The sequence below is a fragment of the Tamandua tetradactyla genome, chromosome 6 (genome assembly GCF_023851605.1).
Source record: "Tamandua tetradactyla isolate mTamTet1 chromosome 6, mTamTet1.pri, whole genome shotgun sequence".
NCBI lineage: Eukaryota > Metazoa > Chordata > Mammalia > Pilosa > Myrmecophagidae > Tamandua > Tamandua tetradactyla.
Window position 1 is genome coordinate 117738087 of NC_135332.1, and position 12248 is coordinate 117750334.

General features: G+C 41.1%; 1 long non-coding RNA gene and 1 pseudogene across 1 annotated transcript in view; one reads left to right on the forward strand and one right to left on the reverse strand.

The window, feature by feature from the left end:
- The window catches only part of LOC143688748 (uncharacterized), a 79543-nt gene that overhangs the window by 65335 nt on the left and 1960 nt on the right, over positions 1–12248 (forward strand). The window lies entirely within an intron of this gene.
- On the reverse strand, positions 2251–5167 carry LOC143688742 (RING finger and SPRY domain-containing protein 1 pseudogene; annotated as a pseudogene).

Sequence of the window (12248 nt, forward strand, 5' to 3'; positions counted from 1 at the left end):
TCTACCAATCACCAGCATCTCAAACCAAACTTACCCTAACATTCGTTACCCCCACTATCTACTTCCATTCCACATGTTCCACTCATCTGCTGACATGGCAGACAAAAGCAGCACCAGACACAAGGCTCCCACAATCACACAGTCACACCATGAAAGCTACATCAGCATACAATCTTCATCAAGAAACACGGCCACTGGAACACAGCTCCACACCTTCAGGCAGCTCCCTCCCAGCCTCCCAAGCACACCTGGGTAACAAGGTGATATCTATTCAATTCTAAGTAGGCCCGACCCATCCCCCCGCTGAGCCAAGCCTCACATGAACAACCCCCAAGACTGGGGGCCCAGCCCACAGCCCTAGCTGTCCACACTGCCTGCAAGAATTCATCTTGGGGGAGTTGAATTTCTCCCCTGCTCCCACCACTCTCCAAAGGGGACCCTGCAAACACCCCTCCACCCACTGATCAAATCACTCTGGGATTCATCGGGGCATCTCTCCGGACAAACCAACAAAATCTCATATCCTACCCAAGATTCCAAGTACCCACAGTGTTCAATCAAGCCATCCACACTAGCCATACTAGGAAATGCACTAGTCAAAATACAAACTCTGCACCAAATAAACATTCCTTGCCTCAGTCCCACACACAAGCTGAAACGTTAAAATATTAATTACCATCCACCTTCAGCACCCTGCAATAATGACATTCCCTTGTTCCCCCCCCCGAAAAAAACATTCCTTAAATTTGTGAATTTAGTCACCATCATCACACAGTCCAGGCACTCCTAGACCACACCATCTCAACCTTCATCATCCATCCTTCTCTGTGATCTCATCTATGCCCCCAGCCTTCCCCCCACAACCACCCTCACACTCAGCCTCACCCGGCGGTCCAACATAATTGTATTACAGTTAGGTAGTATTGTGCTGTCCATTTCCGAGCCCTTACATTCAGTCCCGTTGCACAATCCATATCCCCCCAGCTCCAATCACCCAACATCTTACCCCACTTCCATCTCCTGGTGGTCTCCATTACCAACGAAATAGTCCAAGTTCATTCACCAATGTCAGTTCATATCAGTGAGACCAAACAGCACTCGTCCCCCTGCTCCTGGTCAATCTGACACAGCACAACGTCCCCAAGGTCCATCCATGTTGTTACACACCTCACAACCCCATTCTATCTCCCAGCTGCACAATACTCCATCGCACGTACATGCCACAGTTTGCCCACGGATGGACATCCCAGCTGCCTCCATCTCCCAGCAATTGTAAACAATGCTGCCACAAACATTGTTGTGCAAATGTCTGTCTGTTTCCCCGCCCCCATATCCTCTGAGCAGAGACAGCATATAGATGGGAACTGTTTTTTAATCCATTCTGCCAGTCCATGTCTTTTGATTGGGGAGTTTAATCCATTAATATTTAGTGTTATTACTGCACGGGTAGTACTTTCTTCTACCATTTTGCCTTTTGGATTTTATATGTCATATCTAATTTTCCTTCTTTCTACACTCTTCTCCACACCTCTTTCTTTTGTGTTTTCATATCTGTCTCTAGTGCTCCCTTTAGTATTTCTTGCAGAGCTGGTCTCTTGGTCACAAATTCTCTCAGTGATTTTTTGCCTGAAAATGTTTGAATTTCTCCCTCATTCTTTTTTTTTTTTTTTTTTTTTTTTTGGTATAAAAAAAGGCAACAATTGTTTATTTCTTTAACGCAAATTACTATATTCACCACAAGCTAAAGAAGAGAACATATATATATATATGTGTGTGTGTGTGTGTGTTTATATATATATATAAATATATATATATAAATATATATATATATATAAATATATATATATATATTTTTTTTTTTTCTTTGAATTTGTGGAAGACCAAAGACATGGACAAAAATCCAGCACCCCAACAAGTACAGCCAGGAAGGAAATCAGCTCTGGGATAGGACAGGCTTAATGTAACTACAAACAAGAAAGGGTGGGAAGGGGAGGAAAAAATGTGCATTGAGTTTAAGACATTGTACAACTCAGAAAACATGTTTACTATTCAAGTATAAACTCAGTAAGGACTTGGCATAAATTGAAAGGCAGCTGCTGAGGTACACCATTATAAAATAAATTCTATGAATTTACAATTCTACCTTCCAATTTTCTGGGAGAAAAAACCAAACTCTTGAAGGTCTTCACCAGAGACCCTGAGAGGGATTAACACTTTTGATGAAGACATAGTCAACAATTCATGATTGAATTTACTATTCAAAAACATGTATTTATTTAAAACAATGGTAACACGTATTGTCAGACTGTCCTCCAGAGTTTTTGAGACTATTAATTCAAGAGTTTCAAAGTATATTACTTCTGAAAACAATACTGATTAAAAAATAAAAATTAAAAAAAAATCCTGATTTGATGGTATCTTAAAAATACTCTAAATATCAAATTTTCTCCAGTCTAACATTGCAATTAATGTAAGAATTCCTCCTGCATTGGTAAAACATTTTTTCCTCACAAAATGTGGGTACGCAAATTGGATAGAAACACCATGAATGTGAAAATACCACCAATTTTCTGCAGTTAAAAAAAACTAGAATGTTCTTTGGAATCACTGAAATATCAAAATTTTGGGTTTTTTCCTACAGTCTGTGCACCTTCTTTTAGGTCCTCTATGTTGCTTGTATTATGACCTGTGTGATTCTCATTGTATAGATTCAAGTCTTGCAGTGCAATATCCACACTTAACACACTGTGTTGTCTCTCTGACCAGTGGTAAGTTATGCTTAACCCCCAAAATGCTGTCATTCTCCACCCAAAATAAAAAAACTTTAGAATATGAGACAAAGCATCCTGTGTTAAACAATCAAATGAACCCAACATAGACAATTCCGTTGTGGTTTCAGCAGTCAAGAGGGAACTGTCTCCTATTATTTTTCATGTAAGTACCACAGGATTAGCATTCAGCTTTCCTTGGCCTTCAAAGGAATATCTCAGGGCTGGTAAACTGGGTTAGATTTTTTGTCTTTGACAAACTACCATTTTTAGCATAAAATCTGGCCATGGCTATAAATTTCAATGTGCATACGACTGATGAGAGATGTGTTTTTCTTGTTCTTTTCAACAGTGGCTGGAATTGAGTAGAAAAAAGTCCATAATGCTTCTTCACGTGTGTCATGAAATATGAGAAATCTGTCTCACTCTAGACACTATTTCTTTGCGACACAATGGGCAGGTCTCCAGTTGCAAGGCACAATCCATGCACAGGTCACTGTGTCCACATGGCTTCAGCTGTGTGTCTGCTACTTCATCACAACAGAGTGAGCAGCAGTTCTCTCGGATACTGACTTGCTTCAACAGAGCAAGATGCCGGTGCCTTGGCAAAATGATTTTCTCTTCAGCTGATAGGAAGGCATAGTCATTAAAAGTGCTAAACTTCATAGATGGTGGGTATTTGAATGGTTTTGCTCCAAAATTGAACTCACATTGTTGATATGACATAAAACTAGCTGCAGCAAAAAATCCAGATACAGTAGATGAAAAGACTTGTTTCTCAGGAGGCAGCTGGTTGCCATTTAAAAAGAAGATTATTTGCTTTTCATTCAAGTCTAACAGAAATCCTACTGTGTCTCCTTCTTTCCAGCATGGGTGTAGGTGAGGCTTACTTCTAGCATTGTACCAAATCAGCTGCCGGCAGCCATCATATGCACAGGAATACTCGTCGTCCCCAATGCCATAGCCTTCATGATTGAGAAATTTGCTGTCTCGAGTGGCCCAACCTATCTGCATGACACCGGAAGTGACCACTGTTACTTCGTAGTACCACACCCCAGCATCCACACAAAAGGTGCAGCGCACACTTTCAAAGGACGAGGCATCACAGCGAGCCTCCAAGCCGTGAGGTGAGATCTTCAGGTACTCACTCACATCATTGCTATTCAGCATGGCCTTAATGCTATTCAAGTCCACTTTCTCATAGGTCAGCTGCCTACCTTCTTTTAAAAAGAGATTGTCTAAGCTCCACTGGGCGCAGAAACCAACTTGACGTTTCAGATAATCAGGATCATCAGTCCAGGACTCCAATGTGACAAGCCGGTCACTAATACTGGATTCAGAGATAGTCAATTTATTTTCACTTGTCTGTGCAAACTTTTCCAGTGCGATAAGTGCAAAAAGCATGACTGTGGGGTGGGACTGTAATTTCAGACACTGTAGCAAATATTCCAGTATTCCTGGGCTGAGTAAACCTATACTTGCAGGACCTGCTAGTTTCTCAGCCAAGCAGCCCAGGACTGCAGATGTGTTCCTGTGTTTGGCAGGATGGCCTGAGTCCTGGCAAGCTACTTCTCCATTTAAATTGAGAATTTCAGTCAATTTCTGGAGTGCATCTTTAGTTGGCAGTGGACATTCATCTAGTAACAATGTTATAACAGCTGGTCCCAATGGATCTTCCAATGGAATAACTCTAATTAAAGACTGGACAACATCCAACCATCCTTCATCTGTTTCTGCCATTTCATGCAATGTAATCATTGAATAGGGAGGTTCCTGATCATTATCTACAAGAGTCCTTATTACTGCCAGAGTGTCCAGCACCAGTCCATCTACATTTTGTTTCTTCCTCCGGGGCTCATGTGGTCCTCGGCCTCTCCTTGGGGGCCGAACAGGGTCCCGGGGTTGGCTCCTTGTGTCAGAAGTGTGTACTGCACTGTTTTCGGCCTGCTGCTGCTGGGTGTCAACACTGTCTTCTGCTCCACTGTCATCTCGACAGATACAGGAATTGCCCATGGTAGTGGTGCCTCTAGTCTCCAGGAAGCGGGCTAAGTGCTCCCCGAGAGTCAACAGCAGACCTTGGCCAAGGCTCCTGCTCAGTAAGAACACAGCCCAACCAAAGACAATCATTTAGGTAGTTTTCAGTTTTCCAAGTACTGTTTTCATAATGTGGAGTTGAGGAGCTTGCATCCTATTTGTTTTTAACAATTGAACACCAAAGAAAGTTATAGAGCTGATGTGCAACATTATCAACTACAAGAAATCCTGGTCATCCAGCGGCAGTCTTTCTCCAGCTCCCGTGATCACCGGAGGGAGGGGGCGGCGGCCGCACGACTCCTTTGTGACAGGTCCGAGAGAGCGGTAAAGATGGACGCGAGGCCACGGCGCTGCCATTACGCGCTGGGCCCCTCTCCCTCATTCTTGAAGGACAATTTTGCTGGATATAGAATTCTTGTTTGGCAGTTTTTCTCTTTTAGTAATTTAAATATATCATCCCACAGTCTTCTTGCCTCCATGGTTTCTGCTGAGAAATCTATGCATAGTCTTATTTGGCTTCCCTTGTATGTGATGGATTGCTTTTCTCTTGCTGCTTTCAAGATTCTCTCTTTCTCTTTGACCTCTGACATTCTAACTAGTAAATGTCTTGGAGTACATCTATTTGGTTCTATTGTCTTTGGGGTACGCTGCACTTCTTGAATCTGAAATTTTAAGTCTTCCATAAGAGTTTGGAAATTTTCAGTGATAATTTCCTCCATTAGTTTTTCTCCTTCTTTTCCCTTCTATTCTCCTTCTGGGACACCCACAACATGTATATTCATGTGCTTCATATTGCCCTTCAATTCCTTGAGTCCCTGCTCATATTTTTCCTCTATATTTTCTTTTTCTTGTTGGATTTCAGATGTTCTGTCCTCCAGTTCACTAATCCTATGTTCTGTCTCTTGAAATCTACCATTGTAGGTTTCCATTGTTTTTTTTTCATCTCTTCTACTGTGCCTTTCATACCCATGAGTTCTGTGTTTTTTTTCAGACTTTCCTTTTCTTCTTTTTGTTCATTCCTTGCCTTCTTCAAATCCTCCCTCAACTCATTGATTTGGTTTTTGATGAGGTTTTCCATGTCTGTTCATATATTCTGAATTAATTGTTTCAGCTCTTGTATCTCATTTGAACTATTGTTTGTTCCTTTGACTGGGCCATATCTTCAGTTTTCCTGGCATGATTTGTTATTTTTTGCTGGTGTCTAGGCATTTAATTACCTTAATTAGTTTCTTCTGGAGATTGCTTTCACTTCTCTTACCTAGGATTTTCTTTCTGCATGAATTTGTTGTCTATCTGTTCTTTGACATTCAGTCAGCTTTTTTCTTGACCTCTAGCTTAGGTTTTGTTTAACAGATGAGAATTTTTTATCTTGTTTTCTTGTTTACGCTGCTTTTATGGTGCCTTCCCTCCCACCCTGCCCTTAGGAGCATCTACATATGTATTATAGACTCCAGCTGGGTTTTGCCAGACTAAACTGGCCTCCTACCAGGGGGAAGGAGTCATCTGTGTCAGCTTTCCCTGAGGGTGAGATCCAGCAGGTTAAAAGACTTTCCTGTGAAGTCTCTGGGCTCTGTTTTTCTTATCCTGCCCAGTATGTTGCACTTGTCTGCCTGCGGGTCCCACCTACGTAAGGTGATGTGGCACCTTTAACTTTGGAAGACTCTTCCTGCTTTGGGTGTGGTTGAGACAGAGGAGAGGTTGTAGGCTCGTTTTAATGACTTCAAGTTACCAAGCCCTGGGATCTGAATTCCTTGAGGGAGGAATTCCACCTGAGTTGGGCTTCACCCCTCCCCTAGGGAAGGCATAGGCTCAAGACAAGCCCTGAAAGCAGCTTGTTTCTGCCTATGCCTTGGGCAGTTGCAGCCTAAGAAGTCCTTCCACTTAATCCAGAGGCAGCCAAGCCCTTGTAGAAACACAGCCACAAAAACCTCTGTTTCTTTTCCTGTTAGCCCGATGAGCAACCTCCGCTTTCACTAGGTTCACCTGAGCTGGGGGCTTATTTTTAGTAGTCAGAATTTGTCAATTAATGCCACAATTGGTGTTTGGTTGGACTCAGCCTCTGCTGCTGTTAAAGTCTCTTTCCTTTCCCCTCTGGGAAGCAGCCCATGGGGGAGAGGCGCTGGCCACTGTGGCTTGGGGAACTCACGGTTCTGGAGACTCGCAGCCGGTCCAGTTGGTCCAGACTGGGGTACGCTGTGTGTCTGGTCACTATCGTGGCTCCGGGAGCTGTTCTGTACTGTTTCTGGTTATTTAGTAGTTGTTCTGGAGGACAAACTAAAATTGCCAAGCCACCATCTTGGCCACACCCCCTGTCATTGTTTTTTAATATAGGCATTCAAAGCAATAAATTTCCCTCTCAGCACAACCTTTGCCACATCCCATAAGTTCTGGTAAGTTTTATTCTCATTTTAATTCATCTCCAGATAGCTACTGATTTCTCTAGCAATTTCTTCTTTGACCCACTGGTTGTTTAAGAGTGTGTTATTTAATCTCCACAGATTTGTCAATGTTCTTGCTCTTTGGTTGTTATTGAGATCCAGCTTTATCCCATTGTGATCAGAGAAAGTGCTTTGAATAATTTGTATGTTTTTAAATTTATAAAGACCTGTTTTGTGCCCCATCATATGATCTATCCTGGTGAATGTTCCATGAACCCTAGAGAAGAATGTATATACTTGTGCTTTGGGGTGCAATGACATATATATGTCTGTTATTTCTAATTCATTTATCGAGTTTCTTAACTTCTCTACTTCCTTGTTGATCTTCTGCCCAGTTGTTTTATCTATAGAGGAGAGTGGTGTATTGAAGTCTCCTAACTGAAACTCCCATCACTCCCTTCAGTTTTGCCAATGTCTGTCTCATGTACTTTGGAGCTCTTTGATTGGGAGCATAAACATTTATAATTGTTATATCATCTTGGTTAATTGACCCTTTAATTAGTATATAATGTTCTTCTTTGTCTCTTATGGTGTCTTTATATTTAAAGTCTATTTTGTCTGATATTAGTATAGCTACCCCTGCTTTCTTTTGGTTATAACTGGCATGGAAAATCTTTTTCCATCCTTTCACTTTCCATCTATTTGTAGCCTTGTGTCTAAAATTAGACACAAGGCTACAAATAGCATACAGCAGCATATAGCTGGATTATGTTTCTTAATGGACCATTCTACCAATCTGTATCTTGGTAAATTTATTCTATTAACATTCAAAGTTATTACTGAAAAGGTATTTCTTCAATCCACCATCTCATCTTTTAACTTTATTTGTCAGATCTATATATTCTTTTCCCTCTTTCTCTTTTTATTCTTTAAATTACCCTTACTGGTGCTGTTTAATTCTGTGCCCTCTTGAAGATCTCCCTTTCCTGTCTTTTTTTTTCAACCAACAGAACTCCTTTTAGTATTTCTTGAAGGGCCAGTCTCTTGTTGACAGATTATTTCAGGACTTCTTTGTCTATGAAAACTTTAATCCCTCCCTCAGTTTTGAAGGACAATTTGTCTGGGTACAGAATTCTTGGCTAGAAGTCTTTCTATTTCAGGATCTTGAATGTATCATAACACTGCCGTCTTGCCTCCAGGGTGCTAGTTGAGTAGCCTGAACTCAGTCTTATCTAGTTTCTCTCGTATGTAGTAGATTGTTTTTCTCTTGCTACTTTTAGGATTTACTGCTTCTCTTCAACATTTAACAGACTGATTAGTATGTGTCTTGGGGAAGGCCTGTTTGGATTTATTCCGTTTGGAGTTCATTAGATTTCTTTGACTTGTATATTCATGTCCTTTATGAAGATTGGGAAGTTTATCCCCATTATATCCTCAACTACTCTTTCTAGCCCTTTACTCCTCTCTTATCCATCTGGGACACCAGTGATTCTTATAATGTGTGCTTTGTTTTAGCTATCATTTCCCTGAGATCCAATTCAAATTTTTCCATCTGTTTTGCCATTTGCTCTTTTGAGTCTTTGAAGTCAGTTATCCTGTCCTCTATATCACTTATTCTTTCTTCTGTCTCTTAAAATCTGGTGTTGTGTGCCTCTAGTATGTTTTTTATTTGGTCAACAGAGTATTTAATCTCCATGATATCCACTATTTTGGCATTTATGCTTTCAAATTCCTCTTTATGCTCTTCTACTATCTTCTTGATCTCCTTTATGTCATTTTCTATCCCACTTATTTTATTAATCAGAGTTGCATGAACATCTTTTATTAGTTGTTCCAATGTCTGTGTCTCCTCTGGTGTTTTAATTTGGTCATTAGTCAGAGCTATATCTGTCTGCATTGTGATATGCTTAGTGATTTTCTGCTGTCTTCATGGCGTGCAAATATCTCAACTGATTTACTTTTGAGTTGATTTCTGTCAGTGCTCTAAGGCCTTGTGTTTGCAGGATGGTTGTACAGCAGGAAGCAGGGTATGGGGTGGGGAACTCAATGTGGTGATTTGTTTCAGGGCAGGTATAGGCACAGGTTGGGGATGTTATGCTGATGCTTGTGAACGTAGTTGTCCAGCGGCCAGGGAGGATGTAGTTGTGCGGGTGCAGTGGAATGGGGGCATAACCCTGGTGTGTGCTGGTCTAAGACATGGGACCCTTTGTGCACATGCATAGAGCTGTGGCAGCAGGTTGGTGTTATGCCTTCATGGATTGCAGGCAAATGTGACCTGGCTGTGCAGGTCAGCACTTTCTCAGAGCTGGAAAGTGTGGCTGAGGGCCTTGCACATAGGTTCTAGGACTGCTATAAATCGCAGTTACCAGAGCTGAATGACGTGATTGGTGGCCTGTGCACATGTGCAGGCCTGGGAGTGCCGTAAACTGATGTGCAGAGCCAGGGGGGCGAGGTGAGGCTGTGTGAAACTATGGGTGGGGGATGGGGGTAGCCTAGGTATGGAGGTTAGTGCTCACAGCCTTTATGTGCTGGCAACAGTCTGCAGGGAACAGGGAGGGGGAGCTAGGGCTCGGGAGGGGTGCAGGAGAGGTGGGTTGGGCTGCACTTGGGGTGGGGGTGTGGGGCAGATACGTGCACTAGGGGCAGGTGGGGTGAGGGTGCCTGGAGTACAGGAAATGGGAGCGGGTGATGGGGTTCACATGTGTGGTGTGTGGGGTGAGTCTCTGGTCACAGGGCTGTGCTGGTGAGGATAGCGCACCCAAGGAAAGTGGCCTGGCTTACTTCCTAGTCCTTGGCTCCTGCTATACATTCCATGCCAGGCTCCAGCCGTCTGCTTCTCAGTTCCTTGGCCTCTGCAACCAGGGCTGCCCCTTGTGGTGTGGAAGCTTCTCCCAGGTCAGCTGCACTCCTGAATTGCCGCCTCAGTCACCCTCCTGTCCCATCTCTAACTTTTCCGTGGAGCAGCGCTAATCTTGAGCTACTCTATTCAGCCATCTTCCTGGAACACAACTCTTTTTTTTCAACTAGTGATTTTGATGTTCAAAAATCCAATAGGTTGTAATGCTTCCCATTGAAGCATTGAACAGTTATTTGTTTGCTTTAGCCAGAGACTCCTGGAATAAAAATGTTATGCAAAGTGAAGACAATGGAATAGTAAAGCCATGTTAATGTGGAGAATAAACTCCGTGTTGGGGGGCAGTGAGGGGAGTGGGATAGGCACATTCAGTCTTCAGCGTCCAGGCTTTGTGTTGGGGTAGATGGTTGTTCCTATTTTCTTGGGAAGAAAAATCTATTCAGTTTGAAATCCAAATACTTTCTTTCACTTTAAAAGTCCTTTATTACAGACTTATCAATAAAAATATTTTTAAAAAGTTGAAATGGGATTATGCTTCAACTAGAGGTGTGAATGAAGCGTATCTGAATAGGACTAACATAAATCAAAATACAGGGTAAAAGATGATATTGTCCATATTTTAAAACTTCAACTTCTGAGTAAGACTGAAGGTAGAGATGTTTATTTGGTGCAGCATTTATAGCTTCATAGTGCATTTCCTAATTTAACTAGTATGGTCAGTTTAATTGAATTCCGTAAGTACATAGAATCTTGAATAGGGTGAGAGATTCTGTTGCTTTGTCCAGGTTAGTGTGATGCTCGATATATTCCAGAGTAATTTGGGCAGTGAATAAAGAGGTCTTTGCAAAGTCCCTTTGGGGACTGGGGAGAAAGAAGGACATATTCAACTTCCCCATTTGGAGAATTTCTGATATTCCTGCAAGCAGTGGGGACAGCCAAATCAGTAGACCAAACCCTTGATCTTGGGTTTCACCCCTATGAGCCTTATTCCTGCAAAGGATGGGCTAAGCCTACTTAAAATTAGGCCTGAGAGTCATCCCCAGAGAACCTCTTTTGTTGCTCAGATGTGGCCTCTCTCTCTAAGTCAACTCAGCAGGTGAACTCACTGACCTCCCCACTACATGGGACATGACTCCCAGAGATATAAATCTCCCTGGCAAAGTGGGACAGAAATCCTGGAATGAGCTGGGACCTGGCATCACGGGACTGAGAAAGCCTTCCTTACCAAAAGGGGAAGAGAGAAATGAGACAAAGTGTAACACCTTCATGATTCCCTAGTATAATTTCCGTATTATTTCTTTCTTTTTCCCAGCAGATAATGAGCTGTTTGATACAAGGACCTTGCCTATTTTGCCCACTGTACCTATATTAGAGTTTGACTTAGTGGCAAGTACAATGATAAAATATGTGTTAAATGAATAGGTGGTCACTGCAGAAAAATTAAAATATATATATAAACAGGAAGAAAACTAATTTATCACATTTTATAGTTATTTTGACAGAACCAGTTAAATGATTTATTCAAGAATATTTTTTATTTGTTCAATAATTTATTCAAAATGATTTATTCAATAACATCTTTTTCTCCTTTTACTTGATTCATTAATTTGTTAAAACCTTCTTGAGACATGGTCCTCCTGCAAAGACATAATTCATTATGATTTTTAAAATTTTTCTTGAAGCAAATGTTTAGTTTACTTTCATTCTTTCTTTTTAATAAAAAAAAGTTAAGATTTCACATTTTTTCCCTGAACTTCTGTTCATTCATTGTTGGTAGTATTTGAAATGTTCCAAATAATAATTAATGCTACTCATTTTGTAAACAATGTTTCTCTGAACACTCTTTCGAATGTATATGTAACTTCCCACACATAAGCATACATACCTCTAAGGTGTATATTCTTTTAAAGAAGCAAAAGAATAAATGTTAAAGACATTTTTAAGGAATCAATAATCTTTGAATAAAGGCTTAAACAATTAAAAAAATTCAATAGAGATTAGTTAAAACTTTTGTGATCAGTTCCTAGTATTGCCTTGTGATTACAGAAGCTATTTATCTTTTAATATCTGTCTTAAGTATGGTAACTTTTTAGAAAATGGTTCTGTTGTCTGGGGGATGAAACTTCATACTGTTCTGGAACTTTACAATTTCTTCTTAAGGAGTGTCTTTATTTCTTTGGATTGTAGTAAATAAAAAGTCACTCCTTATATTAC